Source organism: Anomalospiza imberbis, chromosome 4 (genome assembly GCF_031753505.1).
Source record: "Anomalospiza imberbis isolate Cuckoo-Finch-1a 21T00152 chromosome 4, ASM3175350v1, whole genome shotgun sequence".
NCBI classification, from domain to species: domain Eukaryota; kingdom Metazoa; phylum Chordata; class Aves; order Passeriformes; family Viduidae; genus Anomalospiza; species Anomalospiza imberbis.
In genome coordinates, this window is record NC_089684.1 from 16818871 (window position 1) to 16845184 (window position 26314).

Sequence of the window (26314 nt, forward strand, 5' to 3'; positions counted from 1 at the left end):
AACCTGCAGTCTCTGGAAATAGCATATAATTATTGATAAGTATAATTTTGGTTGAAGGTGTCAGCCAAGTGTAGCATTTGCAACAGTGGATTGCAATCTGGCAGTCACTGGATTTCTTCAATAACTGAAAAAGGCAAGTTCCTATGTTACCCATATATTGAAAATATGGATGGGCAGAATTCCAGGAGAAAATTTTTAGGGCTTTGGAATTAGTAGCATTTTATAATAGAGAATACTGCATTGTCTGTAAAACAACTAATTAAATCTAAAGTGTTATTCCTTTATATAATGCCATTGTGTTAAGGAACATTCTTTATAAACTGACCTTATTATTTGCAGTAATATATGCTTGCTGCTGTGTATAAAAAAATAGTACTAACTAGCTGCACTTGTATCCTCAGACACATTTAATTCTGATGAGACAATATGCTTGCCAGCAGATCAAATCAAATGCTTTTACATGTGGCTCAAGGATTTATCCTAACCTACTATACATTGTGCCTTTGTTTTTATAAAAATAGTTCATGTGTCTAGACACAGTATTACATGTTTCTGCAAAACTGTGTATGTTTAATACTTTATGCAGATGATTAAATTTCAGCTTCAGTATAGCAATGTACAGCACTTTGTTCTCTGGATTAGAACACCCAGTTCCTTTCCAGTTAATTTAATTCCTCACTTTTCCTCAAAGGAATCAGGAGCATCGCTGTGTTTACATAAGCTGTCCAAATTCTAGTTTGTTATGAATTAATGAAATTCCATTATCAGGCAAAGACAGGCCCAGCATGCTTTCATGATGGCTTCAAGCACCAATTATCTGGGATTTTCCAGTAAACAACCTCAGCTTCAAGCTAAAACCAGAACTGCCAGAGAAAGAATAGTATCATGGGCTGGGGAAATCCCCCAGCAGAATTATCATCTTTGTCCAGGTAAGGTCTAATGTTCCAAACGTTGTGCATGCTGCTGGACATAGCAGAATTAAGACAGCACCTGCATGTGTCACCAAACCATGGACACTGCTTGTCCCAAATCTTGCCTCAAATGCAAGATTTCATCGAAAATCAATGCCGTGAAAAAGTTGAACGTTTAAGACACACATACCCCCACCACTCCTCCAAAGCCTTAAATGTATATGTACTTCTAATTTTTATTCTGTCTAGAAGGATCACTGTCTCCCTTAACAAATTACATAAAGAAATCAAAAGATATTTCCCAGAAATATCTTGACTGAAATAATTGTTTGCATGATTTTGATCCTTCCCTCTTCCCAGAAACCCTATAATCAAATCTAGAATTGCTTCTGTCATAAAACACAATTAAAAGTTTCCTTCTGGCCCTCAAGCAGTGTTAGAGATGCTCCTTGAACCAAAGTTCTGTTTAGCCTTCTCCCTGAAGAAAGAGGTAATTATTAAAGGTCTATCAAAGCCATTTCTCATGAAAAAGGTAAATCTCAAGAACTGAAATGAACTCTCCACGAAGAAAACACAAACCTGTTCTTCATAACCAAATTGTGGGCACTGCAGGTCCAGATTAGACATGGGAGTGTCTTCCTCACTCAAGTTTGTCAAATGCTTTGCTGAGATGTTTGAGGAAACTTTTAGTTTATGGTAAACAATTCTGGATGAGGGCCAAAGCACAGGAGCCTTACTTCATTTTGTCAGCAGCTAACAGTCTGATTCCTCCCCCAAACTCTCTGAAAACAGGGAACAACCTCCTCTTTCTGCTGCCTTTGTTTGTGAGCAGGATGATGCAGTCCCAAGATCAGGTACAGCAGCTTTCCAGTACCTTCTCTCTAAAACCATGCTTTAGATATCATCCAGAAAATTATGGGACTAACTTGAAAATAAACAAGTTTATACAGATTTTAACAAAACAAACTTTTTAATGTGCTTTTCAAGCCCTACAGTTTATATTCCTAAGTTTATTAAAAATATTCACATTGTCTAGAAGCTCTCATTAGTATTGCTCGTCAATGTCATTTGTTTTCACTGAAGAAGCAATGTGGAATTTGAGGAAAAAAACTTCTGATTATTAGATCATAATAGGTGGGCACAGACTATTTTCTAGATAATAAATTCCTTGCCCACAAAAACAAAAAATCCAAAGCTGGAACTTAAGGAAAGCAACTTTTCTTAAGCTACATCCTTATCTAAGAAATATTTATTTAGTCATTGCACTTTCACAACAATTTTCTCATTCGTTCCCTTGTAAATGAACATCTATGTCATTGCTTTAGCCTGATAAATGTTTTGAGTTCAGGATGATTTTCTTGGTCTGTTTCTTGCTTTATTCTTAGTATAATACCTGGTATATTATCTATAATTATACCCCTTGTTTTTACTTTACTATCAATCTGCCTGACAGTCTGCCTAGACTGCATTTTGAAAATAGCAAACTAAACTAAAAGGAGAGTAATCAACCTACCTCACTAACCCATGGAAAGCTATGAATCAGGTAATGGCTCAAGTTACAATTTACAAAAGCAAAACAGAATATGGCAACAATAATGTCAACTTCCAGCTTCAAAAAAATGAACCACTGTGAAAAGTAAGCTGTCTCCCCTAATTAAACCTTGGCATTGTCCTCTCAGATTTACAGAGTCATTATTTTGCTTTTTATAAACATCACTATTTCTTTCCAAGGCAAAATCCTTGGCTCTGTTTCAATTATTTCTTTTAAATATTAAAGAGCAGGAAACATTTGTTTTCCCTTGTCACATCCTGTCTTCTTTACATAGCATCACACAGTCCCCTTTGAAACGCCTGCTCTTAAGGCAAGCCTGACATGCACAGCTCAATCAAAACATTTGCTATTGTCTTTTACCAGCTACAAACAAATTTCTGCACAAACACTAAAAAGGCTTAAAGGTTTCGACAGCCATCCAAAGCCAAGCTAACACGACTGTCAAAGAAAGGCGGTGTCAAACTGCTCGGCTTCCCCACTACCACTCTGACTTAAGAAAGAAAAAGACAAAACAGCTCGCTCACTCACACAGCAGAGCTCCTGGCAAGAGCTCACTGGCTATAAAGCAGTGGCTTTATAGAGCAGTGGCTCTCACAAAATACTCGAAAGCAGAAACAGCACACGAATATTTAGAGATGAGTGTGAAAGGGTAACTTACATTATTTAGAAAGACAGTGGAAAAGGACTGCTGCAGTTTCTTCGTTATTTTACACTGCTCTCGGCAGAGCAGACAACCAAAAAAGTTCACCTAAAGAAATTCCTCCTTTTAATTCTCTCTCTCCCCGTTCATTTACTCTGGAGTCTCTCAGCCTGAAGTGATCCGACAGTCAAAAGTTTGTCCCCTTGTATTTCCGAATGATATGGCCGACTTTCCTTGGACACATACCAATGATGCAGTAAAAATAGACAAAATGGGGGGGAGGGAAGAAGCAATCTAGCTTGAGCCTGAATCTTCTTAACTCAATGTTTTCTGTAAAAGCTGCTCTTATGTCAGAAGATCCCATTCCTACCCTAACTTGCAGAGCACTCAGTTATCCATCTGGTTTTCATAAACTGCAAATTACAGGCAAACCAGGGAACGTACACGGTCCAGTTTTAGCAGAACTCCCCAAGCATCGGCCTTACAAGTAACCTGAGGTACAAAGGCTTTGAAAATAAACAGCTGGCCCCACGCCGGCAAGCTCTCCCGTCTGCAGATGCCGGCCGCTCCGCCAGGCAGCGCCCAGCAGCCCGGAGCACCACCCAGCACTGAGCAAAGTGGCAGCCGGGTCCCCGCACTCCCCGCTGTGGAAACAAACCGAGCTTGCAGCCCTCCCTCGCTCCCAGCACAAACAGCCCCTCTGGAAAGGGGCAGGGCATTTTATGAAACCGTCAACGGTTTAGCAAGTCATTTAGAACAACCTGGTTTTTATAAAATAGGGACGTGACTGCTGATCCCCTTACATCCTCTAAATGTTTCCAGGTGCGAAGGAAATCTAATGTGTTGGTAAGTTTTGTTGTGTTGTTTTGGTGGGTTTTTTTTTTCTACTAAGACAACTCGGAGGCAGTGAACAGCTGCTGAATAGGGACCTTCTAGGGTGGTTCAGGCCATTCATTGCCAGAATGAACATTTTACCAAAAGTAGCAGAAGCAAAGTTTTGATATGCACCCCATGCAAGTCCATGACTCAAAGCCCCCAAGTCACCTTCAGGCCCTGTTTTCATCTATTTAAAGGTCTAGTGCCCTGATTACATTCAAGTACCAAAGGCTTAAGGAGTCATCTATATTTTTGGATACTTCATGGCTTTTGTGTCAGGACTGAAGAAGATTCTTTTCCCAATAAAAATCAAGAAAAAATTTATGGTGGATAAAAAAAGTTTTGCCATTGCTTAAAATTAAAGTTGTTATCTGTATGTTCTTTAAAATAGCAAGTTTTATTTAGTTGTTAGTTTTAGCAGCGGACTTTTTCAAGCTTTTCTACTGGGAATAATTTACTCTGCTTGAACAATGAGACTCTGAACAAGACAGCTTTCACTAAAGCATCGGTGAATCAGTACAGTGAGTCATTAACAAAATAAAAACACCATTGTAAACACTCTGACTAAAAGTCCTGAGCCTTGTCACTTGCTCAGTTTTTCATCTTGGCACAATCAGGATTGTGTTGATTGTCTGCTCATTTGTACCTGGATCCAGGACTGACACAACTGGATTGTCAAAGCCAAAAGCAACTGAATGATTTAAAAAATCCCAAAAACAAACAAGCAAACAACAATAAAAACAATACCAAACCCAAAAAGCAAGGCTCTCTAATCAGTAGATGCAAAGGAAAAAATTATGAATTACTTTTTTGTGTTTATTTTTGCCTGTGCTGTCACAATTCCTTCCAGTAGTTGCATAACCCATTGAATAATTTCCGTCACATCAGGTACAGATCCCAAAGGTATTATATTCCTACAGCTTTTGTGAAAAAAGGCAGCTGTCCAGATGAGTGAAATACAATCCAGTGATCCAATGTAAAAGGCTACACGTGACCTCAGCTGTATTATTAGGCACCAGGGCACCCCACACAAACAAGAGATCTATGAGAACAGATTCCATGTGCCCTACAGCTCAGCTGCTACCAAAGTTGGACAACTTTGCCTACATTCTAGCATTTTTCCTCTCTTCTGTTCTCCTGTCAAGGTAGTAAGCACCAAAACACACAAAATGCACAGATGTCAGCTAAAGCAAATAATAGCATTTTTTCAAACAGCAATAAGCAGGGTTTGGTAACAGTTGAGTTTTTCTCCCAGTTAGTAATAAACAAGTGGGGTGAACTGACTAACTCATGTTCTTAATAATATTTCCCATGATACCAAAGAACTTGATCCCTGTAGAGCAGACTTACAGGTTTGAGGAGAGAAATTATTTCATGGGCCACAGCAGAATAGTCCTTGTGTGGTTTTCTGGGCATGCAGGTGTCTCCCCACTGTACAAGGGCAAGCTGAATTACTGCTATCTTTGGAGTAAGAACACTTTTTTTGGTGAGACATGGTAATAAAGAGAAGAGTAACTGGAAATAACCACTTTCAGTTTGTGATGCTTTTGCTGACTGAATGGTTTTTTTTCTCCCAAAGGAGCAAATGTTTTAATTCGCATTGATCTCTCAGGTGGTCTTCAAGATATCTGTTCTCTCAAAAGAACAGTCCATTTACATCAAAGGTGATTTTCACAAATAGCAATTCCTGAAGAAAACCTCAAAAAAATTCAAGATTTAAAAACAGATCAGTTTTAAATGACCCATCATTTTCCAGGTTCTGGGGATCATTCTTACTCTATCTCCTTTTTTTTTTTTTTTTTTTTTTGTATTTTTCCTTTCCTCTATTATCTCATCCCTATGAGGTACCAGTATCCTACTGTCCAATACATAGCTCCTGCCTCCAGGCAGGCCAGCTGTGTGTCCCCTCACTGCTGCCTGGATCTAAGGTATTGTTTGATGTTCACATTCTCACACTTGGTGAATTTGGGGGCAGTCAAGCACCATGTTCCTACTGAGCACAGGGATCTTGGTTTTCTGGAGAAATGGAGATGGAAGATATTCATCACTTTAATGGTGAGAAAATTTACTCTAGAAAGCTTCATATCAGAAAGACTGCATCAAAGAACAAATCAGATAGGAAAAACAACTTTCTAGGAGCAATTTGTCTTCTCAGAAAAATGACAGCTTCCATTTAGGATATTTTCAAATGCCTATACAAAACTACCCTGTTATTTTCCATATTAATTTTTCACCAAGATCAACTATCTTAGCAATATTAGCAGGACAAGAGTGGAGTAGGATGCAGCTTAGATACTGATTATGCTGATCATGTATCTTTACATGTAGATGCTTGAAAGGTTTTTTCAAACACCATTACGTGTTCCTTAAAGCAAGGGAAGTGTCCCTCCTCAGTCAGTGACAGGTTGTGACGCACAGGAGATGGCAAAATATGTATCTCTCTTGGTCTGAACTCTGCTTCCATCTAGTCTGGTGTGGTTATACTGGAAGCACAGCTTAAATACTGAGAAAGTGACAAGTGAAAGGTCTTGGTTTGGTCAAGGATGCACCTTCCATTTAATTTGAATCTGTGAAATTACCTAAATGATAGAAGCTCAGGATGGTAGATTAACAAGCCTGGGTCTCACCCCAGGTATATGTTCACCTTTGGTTTTAACACTAGACCACTTGGTGTAGGACTTTAAATATGTTTATGCAGATTTCCAGTCAGTCACAACTGAAGTTCTAGATGAGTCTTCTGATGCAAACAAGCTGGCAGGCTTTGTACCTACTGAAAGGTACAAAGGTCTGATAAACTGAGACAAAACTACCCCTGGAGGAGTTCAAGGTGAAGTTGGGTCTGGGTTCAAATCCTAAACTTGTATTCAGTAGGTCGGGCTTCATGTATTTTATCATAGCACTTCAGCTTGGTGCCCAGTGAGTTGAGTTCAGCAAAAGCCTGTCCCTGTCCAGAAAGGCACATAATTGTTAGCTGATCTTCCAAAGAGATATCATGTGATAATCCTTTGCTGCCTGTGCCAACTCTTAGATGAGAATGGGGCTGTTTCAGTTCTTTTGGTATTTTTTTCATGATGTATCTATATTGCTTTATAATGTATCTCTTCCACAGAAAGAAAAAATGCAGCTCAGACAAAACCACAATGCATCATAACCTTGATGTCATTGTTGGAGAAGCCCCACAGCTGCTGCTGTTTTCACTACTGCCTGCAGTAGCCCCTGGCTGTCCCCAGAAAAAAAAAAAAAAGGAGAATAAGCATAACTAAGCCACTTTTCCCACCAAGTCTCACTATTACTGCAGGGATGTGGGCTTGCCTGGGGCACATGAGCTCATTCTGAGCACACTGGTGATGGAGACATACACAGCCTTTTCCCTTCTAAGTGAGATGAAATGATGATTCCTTTTTCCCACCCAGAAATCCACAGAACAGGAGTTAATGGCTGGATATTTCATATTCTTTAAGCAACTATGCAATGCATATGCCCCAGCTGTTTTCATCAGAGAAGGTCAAATATTAAAAGAACACGATTTCAAAAGACAAACATTGGACTGTTTTCAAAGGCCCCTGTTCGCCTCTGAGTGCACCCTCACGATTCTTACCTCACACTGAGGCACTTGCTGAACTCCCAGTGAATAGATACAGTTCACTGCCTGACAAAAAACTGCCCTGTGAAAAAATGCATCTATTTTCTGCAACCTGAGAGAGGTGAATTAGCTCATAGGTGTCCACTGAGTGCTGCAGACATCATGGACTGGAGCAAGGGAAGAAAGACAACTGCAAACAAATGCTCAAGCTTCTTATATACCATGTAACAGCAGGTAAGCCCCACACTCCTCCTGACTGTAGTCCTACTTCAAGGTCTTCAGTCACACTTTTGTGGCAATCATGTCCCGCCCAGCTCACATTTCTGCTCTGCACTGCTCTGAATCATAGCTTGCTACTCTGAGAAATTAACCATGAGCCCTGGCTCCTGTAAAATTGTACTGTCTCAGTATTACTGGTTTTCACAAACTTCCATTCATGTAAGCTTCCTTTCAAAAGCAAGTATCCTGGAAACACTGATGTAAAACATTTTCATATGTCTGCATTCATGAAAAGTTCTGAACCAAAAGTAATGTGTCCAAATCCCTCTTTTTGTTTGAAAACATCATTCATCCAAGAATCAGAAATGTTACCATGTGACTGGTAACACAAAGAAATGAGCACATGAAGACTCACAGCAAACAGTTCAAAAGCAGCTCTGGGCCTGAAGTTGGTTCACAAGATATTTGCTGAACACTGGACACTTTGTTTACCAAGAAAAATAGAAAAGGCTACATTTCCTAAAGAAAAAAAAAAAAAAAAAAAAGCTTATATATTTCTTGGCTTAGTCTTTCTCTGATCTTGCCTGGAGCTATCCCCCTTTACAGCACACAAAAACTGGTATGTGCCTGGTTTACCCAGGACCTGTCCTACTTTCCTGCCTTCAAGTACAATAAAGAGGAAAAAGAAAGTATGTTGAGACCTTTGCACTGAAGAACCTGAGACTCCAGGGGAAAACAAAGAGCCCCCTGTCTCTCAGCAAACACTGGGCTGTAGTGAGGAAGACAGAGACTAGGAAAAGAATACAGCAGGAGCAAAGAGCTCTGGGGAAGCTCTTGAGGACTGAGAGGTAGGGAAAACAAGCATCTTAAATGGCATGGAACACAGAGGTTCAGGAGGACGGGACATGGGAGGCCAGGGAAAAAAGGTGCCTGTACGACAGGAAAAGAGTTGTGGCAGAAATATGAAGAGCCTGTGAACTTTGTGAGTGAGGCAAGGGGCACAGATGACAGGGAGAAGCTACATGCCCTCTCTACACAGGCATGAGCTGGAGACTTGCACTAAGGATGAGGGGCCTGAGGCTGGAAGACACTACAAGCCAGAGTGAAAGGCTGACAGGCTTGAAGCTGAGCAGAGCTTTGGGGCAGGTAGGGAACAAGACTTTCTCAACTGAAACTATCCTTATCTACATACCTACATGCATATAAAAGATGCTGTCCCTGCTCCATCCACATGAACACCTCTTCCCACTCTTGCATCCTCTCTTTTGCAGCCAGAGCCACATCAGGCCTGGCTCACATTTTTCATCTATGTATTGGAATGTGACAGTGTAAGATCTTCCATAGCCAGTATGATCCAAGGAAATATTTTGATGTAGCTCTGGATCCCAAAGTATATATGAATGTTAAGCATAGATTTCAAAGTGATAGAGAAAAGTGGGTATCAGGAGAAAATTACAGGGAAAATAGAGAGAAGGAGACATTTCTTCAGACGGATGGTCTCAAGAAGGCAATGTCTGAAAAGTGCTGAAAGTTCAGTCATTGCAATGCTGGAGTTGACATTAACCTCATCAAATACTTATCAACTTGCTCTTACACATTTGAAAACTGAAAAGAAGGCCAAAGGTATCATGCCAAAGTTAAACATCCCAGTCATAAGCAGAAATTAAACCACATATATGGGAAAAGACTGTAATTCTCACAGTCCCATTTCAGTCCTTAAGTAATCAGCCTCTCTATCACCTTCAGCAAGAGTTTTGCCAGAATAAGACCTGCAGAATTCCATGCCAGGATATTAGTATAAAAAATGTTAACTTTTGACAGTAAATTAAGGGATTACATTAGGGAGCATTAGGTAAAGTGTCAATTGAAGATACTGCATAAGAAGAAAGATGTCAAGAAGAAAACAAGCCACAGTATGATTTCATTTTGTGAAAGAAACTGCAGTGCACTCCTTGAATTTTAATGGATACAATGCTTCTCAGTTTCATATGCTGTGAACGAGCAGTGATAAGAGGAAAAGGCTGATGACAGCCATGATAATTTTTTTAGACAGCAGCAACGAAGAAGAACACAGCAAGCTACCCTCTTAATTAGGGACATTTTATGCTACAAGCTAAAATTGCTGCTTTATTAGACCTTTGGGCAACTACACAGACAAAAAGAAGGAAACTGAAATACTTTAAAGCTTCTTCATGGTAGAAGAAACCATAGCATCTATAATATTTCCTGCCTACTTGGGCACATACTGGGATACAATTTGCTTTCTGGGCCAGAGAGAGGTGAGTTAGAGAGAGAAATGAGCCATCTGGAGGCTACAATTAATATACCAGTCCTGTATGTACCCTAAAAGAAGGTAGTTTGCACAATATGCCTTTTACACACTGTTAAAGCAATGCAGAGAGCTTGTTCTGTAAGCCAGTAATTCCAGTAAGAAGAAAGTTTAGGGCTTGCCAATGGAGTCCAAGGAAACATCTTTCCAGCAGGAGAGCAGAGCATAGCCAGTGCAAATGCTGGAATGCCACTGAAGGTTGTGTCTTTCAGCATTGCTGGCTAGCACAGAGGCTAGATACGTCAGACAGGAGGGAGATGAAGCAAAGGAACCAGTGTAAACTGGTAGACATTGATGATTTAAAGGCAGCACAGACCTGAAGACAACTGACCCACTGCCATTCACTCTCTGTCACAGGCAAAGAAGGTAGGAAGTAATCCCTTTTTTCTGTCTTGACCCAAGTTTTCTATTATATTTCAGGCAGGCCACCCTACAGAAGGAGACCTGTGGCAAATACCTGGTTGACAGACTTCCTCTATTCTCCTGGGGTGAATTTTGCACATATAACCTGCCTAGCAATCATTTTCTTTCCTAAGGGCAGTACCTTTTTGTGGCAAGCACATTTCTCTCTCTCTCAGGATTTTTCATAAAGGTACATAGAGAGAAATGAAAGAGAAAACAATTTCTATTTCTGCTCCTTGTTTTTCTCTTGTGGAATGTGTTTGGAGAATTGTTTACCTAGAGTGATCGCTTGGTTGGATCACAGTGGATTGTTTGGGCCTGATGGCCAATCGGATCCACTTGTGTCTGGACTCTCAAGAACAGGGTCACAAGTTGTGAGTAGTCAGATATGATAGTTAGAGAAAGTAGCATGTAGTTTTTAATATCCTCTTTTATATAGTATATTAATGTATCATATCATAGTTATAATAAAGAAATCATTCAGCCTCCTGAACTAAGTCAGACATCATCATTCATCCCATTGGGTTTGCCGACATCTACAACACCTTTTCCAAGTAACATCACCAAAATAAAATGCACACATTAGAGGAAGATCCTCTGTTCTTAATGTATAAGTGAGACCTGGGTATTACAGCCCTGCTGCTTTTTTAATAGAAAAGGCTGCATGCTTAGCATTTTTCATTTTTTCTGAACCAACCAGTGTGTTCCACTTTAGTGGTAACAACATCCCTTACCTAGCATCTAATACCTAGGAAAAGGGATCTGGGGAAAAAAAAAAAGACACAATGAAAGATTTTAAAAGATTTCATAGGCATGGGTGAAAACTGAGGATATCAGACAGAGGGTTCAGATTTAAGAGAAAGGACAACTTACCCAAGGAGGCTGAGGAGGCAAATTTCAGCCTTTATCCCTATGGAGACCCGAGTTCTGATAGTGAGTGATTCCCTATAGAGACCTGACTTCTGATAGCGAGTGATTTTACAAGGAAATCTATCCGAACCTGACAGAAGGCTGCCATTGCTTCTGTCAGACCTTCAGACTTTTTCTAGTTACCTGACAGTTCAGTTTCCTGGTCAGACTCAAGAGAGCTGATGGAAGGGAGACACGTACAATATTTCACTCACAGGCTGTCCCTTATCATAACCTTAATTGATGTGTGTCAAGCATATAGGACATATCAGCAGAGCACCTGCTAATAACAAACCTTGAGGCAAAAAGTACCCTTAAAGCCTTCTGCTTTCACTGAAGATTCAAATGCCCAGTGTCATGAATTAGAGCTCCAATAACTCAAAATCCTTAGTAATTTAGAGAGTTGTTCCTTCCCAAGATATTGATCCATTTTGGGAGCCGGTCTGACATTCCCAAGGGCAGTGTAGGGGAAATACAGTGGATCTAATAATCTGGTTACTATATTTGCGAAATACTGGTAAGAAGTCAGGGTTTCAGTCAACCCCAAATTAATACCTTTCTTCCAAGTTTTGAACAACTGAACAATAGCTATATTACAAGTGTGCCTGCAGACCAAATACTCAGCCACAGGAAATTGCTGGCAAATGCACCTACATGAACCAGAGGAAGGAAATGAGCCACAGTAAGCAGTTCTATTTCCAGCTTCCTTGCAGATTTTATATCCTTTTGTAGATTGAGCATGATATGGTTCTTTGCTTGCCAGGCCATCTGAAAGCTTTGTTAATGAGTATTAGTAAATAACTTTGTTTTCGCAAACTGCCTACCAGCTCAGAATCAAAAAGTGCAATTACAGCTTATTCAGTTCAGAGCAGTTCTTTTATGAAGGATGTTGATTCAGCACCTTGTTTTAGCAAGCCCTGTAAAAACATCTTCAAAATTATCTCTCTGGGAGGAAAAAAAAAATCAATTTTAATTTTCTGCCTGTTTACCCTGATGCAAATCAAACAAGCACAGTCTGCCACTTCAGAGCCAGCCATGTTGTGCTGAGCTCGTGATGCACAAGGGATTTCTTTCTTTAGTCAAGAGACAGACAATGTGGTGAGCATATTGATTACTCCTAACTGTGTACTGCGAGGGCACAGCAACAATTCCTAGGTGCGTAGTGTATCTCATGGCTTTCATTTAACTACTGAGATCCTGCTTTCTTAATCTATAGACAAAAAGCATCTTTACTAATCAAGGCTTAGTATCTATCTGCTGCTTAGTGCAACTGACTGAAACACTCTGGCTTGTATTCACAGCCTGGCACAGAAGCAGCTTATTGCAGTAATTAGCTTTAATTCATACACTACCACACATGCACTGTACTGCTGTAGAGAAGGCTCAGACTGAACAACCATCAGCATCAAGACCCACCTAAAATGTACTAAGTACAACAGCTGCCTATAATTTGATGTGTTATTAGAAAGTTTCTGTCTAGCTGTCTCTTAGCTGCTTTCTAAACATAATATTGCTTGACTAGCACTCTGCAATCCATAGCTCATTGAATGATACAGTCATTAAGATCCTATAGGTGAGTAGGATTGTTGTGCCAAAAGTTTCCAGGCTGCACCAGGGCTGTCTGCGGAAGCAGTGCACAGCCCCAAAACACAAGCAGCACAGCAGGGACAAAGGCACAATCCCCAGGGTATTTCCCTATTGGGTCCATCCACAGGGGGCAAGCTAAACAAGCCGAAAGGAACATAGCATCAGGCCTTGCTTTGTTTTTGCTTTTATTTTTTTTTATGAGTCAAGGCTAATGAAGATCTAATTGCAACTTACTTTCCTGTGATTTTGAATAGAGGAATAATGAACATGCTTATTTACAGTGACAGGCACCTTTCTCCCCCTCAGGTATCTTGAACTCACAACCCGAGCCCCAGTTACCACACGAAATCTACACACAGACTTGCCCAAACTTCAGGAGCAGACTAGGTCTGAGATTCTGCATTGTGGCCAGCTCTGACATGGACATTAAGACTTTCTTTGCCGGTGTAAATGATAAAAGACAAACACTAAAAAGTCCATGAACATATCCAGTGCAGGTGTCAGTTGAAGAATACTGCCCAAACAGGCAATATTTTATTTCAAATTTGGAAAATTAGAAAGGGCATACTAAAGATGCAAGAAGTCATGCTCATTTCATCTCTGCAGTCTTTTGCTCTGTGGAGTTGTGAACAGTTCCCAGTAACAGTTCCCAGTAAACAAAGAGCACTGAAATCTCTGACCATTACTTTCTTTTTCTACTGCTAGGTATGTATCTTCAAACATGACAGCACCTAACAGCATTTTGGGGAGCATTCATTTTATAGTATTTCATTTCCAGACATTTCACACTTTTCCAAACCACACTACTCGTGACCTTGCAAAAATCGCTGCTGTTTAAAATGAGACTGGATGATCAAATACTGTAAATGCCTCTAAAAATACGAACTAGATGCAGATTAAATTGTGTATATATATATAAACCTCAACAACTTAGTAAGTTTAAATGGGTTGTGTCCTTATTAACTTCTTCCTTTTTGTCTTCTAGGAAGGTCTCATTTGAGATTGAAATCTTGTGGTCCCTGCAGTCATGACACTGCATACAAAGTAGCTGCTCTTTTACTTCAGACAGAGGAAATGCTTTAATAGCTGCCTCTCTGAATGACAGCACCTACCTGCCTTGCTAAAACATGCCCTTAGTCTTACGAGAAAAGCCACAACAAGACAGAAGGCTACTTACTAGTGTTCCATAGAGTCCAGGCGGGAGAATCAGAGGCTGAAATTCACTGTGCCTCTGATGAGAAGATTTAGTTCCCAGCAGCATTCAGACAGTTGGTCCCATTACAGCCATCGGGCGGCTGAGTTAAAGGGTGGCCGTGCACAAACATAAACAGCTTGTCAGCAGAAGCCAAAGAGGCGGGCCTGCCCTGCCAGCCACAATGCGAGCCAATGATTAGCTCCTTCTTCACATTCTGGGTGTTCAAGATATTGAGTTTCATTCTTAAGCAGGGGAACAAGAGGGACTGACTGGGAAGGGCTAAGGCTTTACGGTTTACTGCTAGGCATTAAAATGCTTAAAGTGGAAGGAAAAACAAAAATCAGTAGATCATTTCAGGAAAAGCACACATTTGCTGTATATTCATACAAACACTTCTAGGCAGGCATCTCCAAGGCACAGTTTCTTTTAGGTCAATCAAACATACAAGCAAACAAAAGACCTCTAAATTAAATTTAGTTCATATTCACTGTATAGAAGTTTCACTTGCAAAGTCTCTAATTTTAATTCTCTCCATCCTTTTTCTTAGTCTCATCCTTCCTAACATGCTTTATGTGCTTTATTTGCTGATAGTGGCATTTCTCACTTCTCTGTCACAAATGTCTTACCCTGACCTTCCTGACCTGACCCTTCAACCTTTATTGATGCTCCTATGATTGCTTCTCTTCACCTCCATCTTAAACTGCTTGTTCTTTGGGTCCTGATCTCCTGGAAAGAGCAGAGTCACAACAGAGGCAACTTCCAGTAAGGTTCGGTGAGACAAATTATTGCTGTCAAAAGAGGAGGTGTCAAGTCTCCCTTCTCTTCAGCACTACACTGTGCCCTCCTTGTCTGTTCCCCCATCTTTCAAGAAAGGCAATGTAGCACAGAAGCAAATGCTTTTCAGTCAGTTTACTGATCTTAACACAGAGACAAAAGAGGTATTGCATGGAGTAAATACTCCCTGAAATACAAGCTCCTTCTGATCTTGCCTCAGTCGTCTATGTTCCCACCTGTCTGCCCAGGTTCCTCTCTCCCTTTGTTGTTTGAATTGAATTGTTCCTAGTTAATTGAATACCCTGCTTACAGCTGCTGATCCCATTTCATCCCAGCTCTGTCCTACTTTTTTATGCCTCTAGTTTGGCTGTAAGGCCTGTCTGCCACCAAAATCTGTCTCATCAAGTGTTCTATAATAACTCAATGCATAAATATCATGTTTTGTGCTCCAAGCCTCAAGCTCTTTGAGCTCTTTTTTGCTATCCTCTTTAAAAACCATGCCATCTTTTTGGCTTTCACTGTTTTTTTTCTCTGACCTTTCTGATTATTTCTTCTCTCAGCATCTACTCCTCCCTCTCTCGCACTCCCAAAGGCACCCTACTTCTCATTATATTCTATCCAGTTTTTACTATTTGCTTGTGCAGGCTCCTGTACCACTTTATGTCAGTGATTTACGAGCATCCATTTGTATTTTTCAGCTTTATGCCTTTCTCCAGTCCCATATTTCACCCTGTGTTTTAGGCATATTGTATTAAATGCCCTGACAGCTTTGAATTTTAAGATCCTTTTCTGGGGTCAAATTAAAGCAGTGCAATCACACTACATTCCGTGTAGTCTTGGCACAGGTCGTTTCTTTCCCTCTCTGCTTTGATAAAGGAGTTGAACTCGCTGCAGAAGCAGATGCTGGAGTTAGCACCTCGTTCAGACGGGCGGGGGTATGGAAGCTCTCCGGCTTCTGCTGACAGGCTGCACGAGAGTTCTGGCACAAAGCGCTGCATCGCAATGTGCTCGGGTCACGTTTGCAAGTTTTTCTTCACAGTGAGACGTACTAGACACGTTCTTCAATGACATCTCAGATTCTGATGCAATCGCACAGCTCCATCAGCTGCCACCCAGGGACATAACATACACTGCCTCTACTTTTGCCCGGATTTCTTACTTAGTCTGTGCTATCCACACCAACACCATTATTTCACCAGAGCTCTTTTCCAGTATTTTTAACCTGTAAATCTCTGCCCAGGTCCACCATGTGATCACAGTATATGATTAATTATTTTGATTATTGAGCCTGGAACTTACTCCCAATGCACCTGCCTTGCTTTCCACAAAAAATTCAGCAACTGAGGTAATCTTTTATTCCATACCACAGCCACATTGCCTACACCTCCATGAAAGCCATGCTTTCATGTCTTGAGCTTCAAGGCCTTTTCAGAATTTCTCCTTTATTACTGATCCACTCCCACATCTCTCTTCATCACAAGGCCTGGCTTTTCAGATTTCTCTCTTCCTTACAAAGCTCTCTTTTCTTACCTTGTCTTCTATGCAGAGAATGCCCTGCTTCATGAAATCAAATTACCTATTTTTCTTTCTCTTCTACAATCTACATGTCACAAAATAATGTATCAGAATGAGAGCAGGAGAAACAATTAATAGGTGAAAAGTCACTCCAGAAAGAGAGATGTTTCATCAGTGTATATAAAATATATGTGCTACAAATCTTCTACCATCATCTGCATGTTATACCATGCACTGCATATAAACTACCATATAAACTGCATGTTATGCACCATACACTGTTAGATTTTTTTTATGGAACAGGATAGGTATGAAAAGCCCTTGATGGATATGGATCAAGTGCCCAAACACTGTACATGAAATTGTGAAAAGACTGCTATGAAAAGACTGTTTGTAGATGCACGAGAGAAAGCAAGCTAGCTATTGCATTTCTGATTCCCATGGAAATTTATTTAAGATGCTAATTCAGTGTAGCCACAAATAAAGAAACAAAAGAAAGAGCAAGAATGAGCTGATTTAGTGGACTTTGTTGAAAAGGCACACTTTAGACAAAGTCACCCTGGGTACAACTCCTCTGACTCCAATCATAGCATTATGCCAAGGATGAAGCTGCCTGTTTATCCTTAAGCCTGGCATGACACAGGAAAAGTGTTACCAGCACTGCCAACAATACTAACCCAGGCACCGGCTAAGTGTGATGGCCAAGCTGATTTAATAACTTACTTTTATCAAAAAGGTTATCCCTCTCTCTTTAACGCCATTCCTGCTGCACAGGCCTGTGTCTCTCTCACACGTGTTGCAGGAACAGTGTGAAAGCTCACAGCCCAAATTTGTCTTGCTGGATATGTTTTTCAGATAGGTTAATGATCTGACTCAATATCCCTGCCATGTTAAGCACCCAAAGCGCCAGTGGAGGGAAACAGTAAACATGTGGCTGAAGATAAAGAGGGAAAAAGGTGGAGACCAGAATCACCACCTTTTTTTTCATATGCAAAAGATGGCTGTCATCCCCCCAAGAAGCTTCCATCTATCCTGGGGTGAAACTTAAAACCATGACCCCCAAATCCATGCCATTCTTGAACACAAGATCCCAAAAGCTGATTATTCCCTTCCAGCTCAGCATATTCTATGATTCTATGATATGATTCAGCAAAACTTTGCCCATTCCCTCAACTGCAGGCTCCATGGGTGTCATTTTGGCTCTGTCCCTTTCATATTACCATCCATGCATCTGGCTTCTATTATTTATTGTTTGCTTTCCAAAACTGTTTTTTTTTTTTTTTTTTTACTATTTTGTGGCCTCACTCACTCTGCCCTTTCTTCTCAAAACAAGCTCAGCTGGATGCTATTTTGCCTGTTCTTTGTATCTCCCTTTGGGGCTAACAAGGAACCTCAGGCTCCCTGAGGCTCAGGCTGTCCAGTCGGTGCCTACATTGCTGCTGGGAGGAGACCTGCCATGGTTCTCCGGCAGAAGCCACAGATGCTGCAGAATAGAGTGGAGTGAGATTTTTGTCATGTTTTACTGGTCTGCTTTATAAAGGGGGTTACGAGTATTCCCAGCAAAGACACCAGCTCAAGCAAGGGAAGACTTCAGATAGTGACAAAAGTGAAACTGTGTAGCTGAAGTGTCTCTTTCCTGTTAAAAAGGAAAGCAAATGGCACTAATGGGAAGGGGAAGAGATCGTGTGCAGATGCACCACATTAACATATGAGACTGCAGTCAGTGGGAACTTGGGTTTAGTCCCAGCTCAGACCATGTGTGTTTTGAACTTCGAGCTCTTGGACCACTTCCTAATTAGAGAGCAAGTGACACACTGTGGAACTATTTAACCCTTTGGTGGTGCCTCCTGATGTGTAGCGAATGCCAGAAGAGACTCTGGGGATGTGTCTAACCCCTGGAGGCCACATAGACTATAGGACCTCTATCCCTATGCTCCAAATTGCTTAAGTGAAACAACTGCTATCAGCATCTCTTTTCATGGCTCCCTACACAGATAGGTCAGGCTTACAACTATTCTTTCCTGTGCTTGCTGGAATCTCCTCCTAATGTGCCAGCTTTCCATCCAGAACCTGCCTGTCTCCAAGACAAAATAGTTCCTTCAACCTCATCAGTAATGCTACACCAAGGATCAGATCAAACAGAGATACCTGCCGCAACTTAATAGTGTAAATAAAACCACACTAAACCAAGAGACCTCCTCTGCTTCACAGGAGTGGAAAAGCAGCAGAGCATTATCAAATTGTAACTGTAACTAAAAATACAATTATAGCATTAGGAGCTGGGTGGAAAGAAACAAGGGTTATACAGCTGATGTACATCAACAGCTGTCATGACTATCACTGGTGTTCTAGTTAGATCTGTACTAGTGATTTCATTTTTTATATCCCTTTGTAATGTGGTAATATTATGTCTTACCTATTTCACAGAAGTTCTGTGTGGATACAGTTACAGTTCTTTGAAGCTCTCACTGAAGACATTTCAGACATAAAAACTGGTTTTATTTTCACTATTGACTTAAGAAGTAAATAAAATTTGAAAGCAAATAAACATGATAACTACTTTGGCAAGATACATTTTTTTTTAATTTCATACCACCTCAAAGGTCATTCATTTCAAACACAACACAAATGCACTAATAAAAAGAGATGCATCTCCAAAAATGCATGCACTGTGGGTAAAGATTAACTTTGGCCCTGTAGAGCACAGTAAACCTACAAGTTTAAAGTCCATCCAAGGAAGTTTTCTCCCTAGCTTGTTCGTGTCCCATTTCCTGGTGAGAGATGTTTCATAGGCTTCAATTGCCATACAGTTCAGAGGAGGCCTTTCAAGTACAAGCTACTCTTTGCACATGCCCTTCATTCCCCATTCCCCATTCAGTTGTGCTCTACCTTATTCACAGACCAATGGCCTCAGGTCTCATCTCACCTGGAATTTGGTAGCCAGAGTTTTTGAGCCTTAAGGTTTTTCTAGATGGAACTGTGCCAGCAAGGTAGCAAGAAGTATCAAAGCTACCTCTGAAATATCTGTCTAATATATGTGCTGGTAAAGCAGGAGAAAACTCAGTCAAGAAGCAAGGCAAATTAGCTCGTCTTGGGCACCATGCTGCCATAACTGGCTTCTACATGCCAGCTATAAGCTACCTTAAGCCTTGCTATACAACACTACAAGCATTTTTCAATTAAATTCTGTAAATTAATCTAGACACAACATTTAAATGGCACTGTTGTTATGGGGCGATTCATGCACTTCTAGAAGGGTTTTGCAAACCATGCTGAAACACCCCTTATCTCTGATTAGGTTTAGAGTCCGAAAAAATATTTCAAAAGGACAGATGCTTTGGCTTTGGAGCAGATCTATGTTCAGAGTGTCAGGTATGCTGACAAAGAGCCAAAAAAGAGCCACAGACCCAGCAGCACACACATCCATCCTAATTTTGAATTACAAGACGACTTGTCTCCAAGGAGTGCTTTCCTATATACCAGTATAAACATTTCCAGTGGTATCTTTGGCACTGACAAATTCCTTATTAGGTATGGCCTTTGTCACAAGGAAAGTATCGCCTCTCCAGTTTCTCGCCCCTCTGTGGGCTATGTTCTTGCTCAGACAGAAGAACCCAAGGGAAATATCCAAAATAACTCTTTTGTGAAGACCTTGCTGTTATACAACAAACAGACAGCATTAATTAGAAGACTGCCTTCAAGATAGCTGTGGTTCCTGCTCCCATAAGAAACCCTATTCGTCATGAGCTCAGCAGTAAATATTCCACTTGTTTCCTTGGCACAGAACCAAATTCCTGCATCAACTAGAGCAAAGGATGCTCAGAGACCAAGAGGGATTTGCCCATCACAGGAAAAATGCTCAGATTAGCGATGCAGTGACCTTGGTTCAAAGAAAGCACTTTAATACATGCCTTTCTGTCAAGCATATGAGAACTCCTGCTGATTTCACTGTCACATCAATGAGGTCAGCCATGGATTATCCAGGAACTAAAAGGAATTAACTCCCTTCACACATACGCACCCCCTAAATAATGGCCAGAATGGTCTGTGCCCAATGATGCAGATGTGACTTGTCCCTCCCCTCTCTCAGAGTGAATCAGGAGTTTACCTCTCCTTGAATAACACTACTGATGCATTTTATGCCTTCTTGCTGAATAAGAGTGAGTGGGATACCAAAAAAACCACTATACCCAACTTACTTCTACATCCCCTTTCTACCCAGCAAGCCTAGACAAAGCGTGTCAGCTACCAAGCATGCAGAAACACCGAAACAATTTAACTGCTTGAAACTGCAGAGGCACAACAAAGGTCAGAATTATTCATTTGAACAAAGAAATCCAAAGAGATGGTGGTGTGTCCTGTATAAGCCTGCAAGCAAACACAACAGTCCAAGTTTTCGGTATCCTCATATAACAGACTAGTAGTAAGAGAAATTTTAATGAATTCCAGGTGCTCTCAAGTCAAGTTCCTTGTGACTCCCTATCCCCCCCAAAAAACAGGGACATACTAGTTCTCAAGCAAGGCTCTGTTATAAAGGTATTTTGAGCAGCAGGAGAGGAAAAGAAGACCTTAATATTAAAGATACTACAAACCTCAGCCATGCAAGAGAATTCAATTAAAATATAAAAGTCCCCTTGATCCAAGTAGCAAAAAAGCTAAATCTGTCATGTAATCAGAACCAAACCACACCCATGTCTGGATTAAATTATGCCGTGCCATTTTACAGCAGCCTAAGAAAATGGAACTGGGGGTCAAATAATCCTAGAATAATTATTCAGTCAGTCACACATATAAGAACCTGGGTAAGAATGGATAATAGACAACATCAGCAGACTGAGCATACAAAGGTTCTAATTAAAGGCAAGAATAACAACAAAGAAGTCCATAGATAAATGGCTCACTTCAGAGTGATAGCACCTACCACAAAATTTCTGTATCATCTACAAAATTCAAGCAAACCTACAAAACTAATGCATACTGAAAGGATGGAGTTCTGGTCAATATCTGCTCACTGATTTGAAAAGAAATGGAATTCATGGAATGCTAAAAGTCTTCAGAAATACATATTTTCCTATGAGTTCTACACATATTTAAAACAAATTCTCCATAAGAAAGTATTTATATGAGATTGTATGCTTATATAGCAACTGTAAAATGAAAGTGAGAAATCTATATAAGAACATACTTGTAATTAATATGAAAGTATAAAGGACATATAATTAATTATTTATTCAATGTGAGTAAAAAAATCAACCAAAATACATATTTTTTAAAATTGAAAACAAAAATGTCTAGATACGTTTCTTGCAAATGTTAACTGGGGAGAAGAAACTTGAAATCTTTCGAAATATTACCTAGCCAGCAAAGGAGCTTGGAGATATTGTATATTTTAGCTCTAGCAAATAAATAAAAATGTATATGCAAAAGTAATGCCAATGCTACCCAAATTAGTAAGGGTTTCCTGAAGATATATAGCATGAAATTAAATTATAGTCTCTACAACCTGCATCCAGCATCACTATGGTATTTTTCTAGTAATATGAAATCAGTTCCATGTCAGTCTTGGGTTTTTTTCCTATTTAACAGAGGTTTTTATGAAAAAAGGGCCACTTCTTCCAGCATTCATTCTTCTTATTGCTCTATTCTGCCTCATTCCTTGAGCAAAGATTCCCTGATTCTGTTAAAACAGCCAGAGCTGTCCAACTGCAACATAGTGCTCCACCAGGGCCTTTGTGTTGACCTGGGCTACAACATGGATTAAATTATAGCTCACACACGGTGACTCTATTTTGCATGCAAGGAACAAAATCTGTGTGAGGTAATACTGCATAGAATCCAGGGTCTAGATGAACAGCAGATCTTGAAAATTTGTGTGCATTCACTTGTGCTTTTCTGCGTGCTTGTCAAGGTCAGCAATGGGGCACATTTAAAGGAGGCTTCTTGCATTGAAGGGATTGTTATTTGCTTCTGGTTGCTTTCCGACTCAAGCTCAAGCTGAGAAAGACCTCACAGAAGGAGGCAATGATTATTGCAATGTAATTGCTAAAATTCAGCAATTGCTTAGATTCATGCAGTTATTTTAAAGTTATATTTCTTGGTCATCTTAAGGTCAGGTGAAAGACATAAAAAACTACAAGTCAGCCAGAAAGGAAGCTTTTCTTGAATTCATCCCACTGGCATCCACAGGTAATAGATATGATGATACCAAAAACCAAACAACATGCAAACACCTTGATATTCCAGTGGATTCAAGAACATTGCTGTCCACATTACAGAATAACAGATCACATGTGCTCTGAAAAGCAAATATTTGGCAGAGTCAAAAATCAGTTTAACTTGTGAATGAGGAAAAAAGTTAAACTTTTTCAGTAGCATTTCAAAAAATGAAACTGAAGATGGTCCAGTCTTTTTTCTTTTCACTTCTTTCCTCATCCACAGTAACTTCATACTCCACAGCAAGTTCCAATATCACTTTTGAGAAGGGGAAGAACCCACAGAGATATTTAATATCATCCTCAACAGAATAAATTACCATTTGGGGTGTTTTTCTAAGAAATCTTGTTACAGCTATACTTAGCAACCTCCTTGCTACACAGAGGTACTGAATACCATGATGTTTGCCCAAAGCAGAATTTTGTTGCTAATTGTGCATTTTAATACTATAATTTATAAGTATGGTAAATTTATATTTCTCCATTTAGTGACCCTATTTCAGCTGTTAAGAGATTGACAGCTTTTACTGGCTAGCGTGAAATTTTTCATGCTAGATGTCTGCCTCATTAAAAAAAATTGAGTTGTTTCTGAGATCAAGATTAAGAAAAATCAGATTGCTTTGCATGACAAAAATTCAGGTGTGTTTATTTGAGAACTATGAAAAGCCTTAGCTTTTCAGTAGCAGCCTGGATACTAAACAATAGGGAGAGGCTTTAATCCAATGACTCTTTAAACATTACACGAATATGCGCATTAACCTCACTGTGACCCAATGCATACCCACTTAGAAGATGAATTTTTTAGTGATACAGGCAGCCTGCTTTCTGTCTTTTCCTAGTGCTTGTGTAGCATCCCTTAAATACAAACCTTGCAACAGAGGAAGATATTAAACCACACACATCCAATCCAGTTCAATGAAAGACTAAATTCACAAGGCACTGAAGGAAACTCTGGTATGAGGAGAAGTATTCCCATGGGCAGCTCTCTCAGAAGGCATACTGTCCTACAAAAACTCTCCAGTATGAAATATGCTGGTTTTATTGCATACTGTACTATTTCCTCATTATTCCTTCCTAATTACAACTATGGTAGCCAGATCAAGACCTCACCGTGGTCAAGCAGCATGCTTTGCAGGTGAGCAATAATAGAAGGTCTTGGTCCAGATAAAGCCAGTGGAATCTATTCAGTGAATGATGCCAAGTGAACAGAACAAAGAGACTGCCCTGTCACTGTATTTCCCCAAGTTGGCTCTTAGTGGGATCATACTTTGGCTATAGCAAATAAAATGGCTAACAATTGTTAGCAGCAACAATTAAGCCATTCATTGTGCCTTTTGGAGAATGATGGATGGAGTTTCTTGTACCATCCTCACCCCAGCTGCACTCTTTGTCAATTCCTCCTTCATGGAAGTTGTGTGATTTGAGCATCTGCTCTGAATCAGTAGATAAACAAAGTGCTATGGACTATGGTATGTACACATACCCACTGACAAATAGTCCTGTGAAGAGACAGCGACCCACTGACCTAGGGAATTGCCCTGACAGTGTGATAGGCAGCCCTATACCTACTTTTAATCCCCATACCTGATAAAAGCAATCAGCTGAAGGGATCTCTTTATAAAGGCACTATATTAACACCTTTATTTAGATAGTTCGTCAGAAGCACAGATGACAGACATAGTGATGTTGTACCACTTGTTGCTCTGACAACACTCAAACTTTCCTCAGTGACAAACAGAGGGGAAGAATATTTACAGGAAAATGCTTTCCAGATGATGTGATAGGGTCAGAGTAGTGTACAGTCTCTGCTGCTTAAGGATCTAAGCTATTTTTTCCCAGCTCCATAAATCATAACATCAGTTCTGGTTTCTCCTAGGGTTAGCTGACTGAGGATCAAGAACATCAGAAAGGGATTTTTTCTTTCTGCTCTCCATAGCCCTTGCACTTAGATGTGTCTATCTGCCCTCACATCTTCAAGAATAAAGCAAAGAAACATCTTTCAGAAAACATTTTAAGGACAGAACCATTTTTAAAAAGTATTACTGTAAGCCAATGGTGAGGCCTTTTGTTGCCCCAAAAGGACAAACTCATACTTCCCAAGAAACAGAAGTGTTATACATGGTGGTCCTCCTCTACCTACACTCTCTGATGCTGAACAAGGTATGAACATTTCTGGAAAAGAAGTAATTAACTGCAATTGTTATTTCAGTGCATGAACAATCAAGGTCAGAACCAAAGCAAATCATCACATGTCTCCTGATAATTACAGTGAAAATAATGACTTGTTTTCTCATCAATAATTATTGATTCCTAGAAGACTTCTGATGTCATAGCATATAATTCATTATAAGCATTATACAGTGGCATCTATGTTACAAGCTTCACTATGTTAACTCTCAACATGTTCTTGAAAACAAAAGAAAAGCTGAACAAATTCTCCATTTCTCATTTTAAAGCATACACTATTCATTTTATAGAGAAAAAGAGTACTTTGGCCATTCTACCTAATAGGGACACTGATGGTTGGAAGCCCACTTAGGGTAAAATTTTGCCATGGGAATATGCAGTGAGTTGCATTCACTTTTAGGATGGCTATGTCTTGGCCCAAGGTTAGTAAGTATATTGTCCTGGGAACTCCAAACATACTAAAATAATTTGGCTGTTAGTTATCTAATTCTTTAATCAATTTTCAGCCTCATTGCTTTACTTTTACATAGCAATTACTACTGAATAATTACAAATCTGAGGGCCACACATACTCTAACAAAGCTATGGTAACCTATGGATTTCAGGTATGTCAGTAGGGCAACACTCAGAATGCCAAGGGAGTTGATGTCAGCTTCCTCTTTCAAAAACCTAGCCATGACATCCAGCAGGATCTACTTCTCTGCATTCTGCCAAAATCACTTGTTTCAGTGAACCTGTTTCTGAATAAGAACAGCAGCTTCTTCATTACCAGGTATTCAACAGAGGTAGCTCAGTATCAGTCTGCAAACTCTCTACTTTCTTAAAAAGGGCTCTTGTGTGAGTGAATTCCCACTGAATTGAGGAGTAGGGGGGAAACAGAATAGAAAGGTATTTAACTTTTTTCAGTTGCTCCCCTAGATAGGTAAAGGGGACTCAGAAGTACTGAAGCCTTTAAATTAAGATGACCCATGTTCCTAAAAGACAAACAAGCTTTAGTGATTTGGTTATTTCTGATTTACTGTCTTTAAAATTAGGTCATTACTTTTAGGAATGCTTTGAAATAAATGAATGATGGGAGAGGATTTCAGAATGTTCTTAACAGTAATCCATACCATTCCTGGGGATAAACTGTTTTGTCTTTGACCTTCTAGCTTATCCCTTTGGGAATCACATTATTGTCTCATAAGAAAAGAGGCACCCATCTTAATATTCCTGGCCTAATGAGTTCTGCAAAATCCTTTTAAAGAACTAGTTAACCAGATTGATATACTACTGTTTTATCCATCCAGATCAAGCTGGATTTATGATTAATTGCATGCTTGAAAATAATATTTCAGACTTTTATTCATCATTCTCTGTAAGAAAAAAAAAAGTCAGTTGAGGAGTACAACAGCCCTTCATGTCTGTTAGCTTGCATTTGTGT

The 26314-nt window shown here is 39.9% G+C and overlaps 1 protein-coding gene across 9 annotated transcripts in view; it reads right to left on the reverse strand.

The window, feature by feature from the left end:
- Window positions 1-26314, reverse strand: part of TRIM2 (tripartite motif containing 2) — an 88659-nt gene that overhangs the window by 56635 nt on the left and 5710 nt on the right. The window contains exon 1 of one of the 9 annotated variants that reach the window (XM_068187261.1): window positions 14186-14334. The exons of 7 other annotated variants lie outside the window; for them this stretch is intronic. The gene's annotated coding sequence lies outside the window, so the exon portion shown is untranslated. Of the gene's footprint in view, window positions 1-3121; window positions 3592-14185; window positions 14335-26314 lie in introns of those variants that run through there. One more of the 9 variants, XM_068187262.1, reaches the window with a different exon arrangement.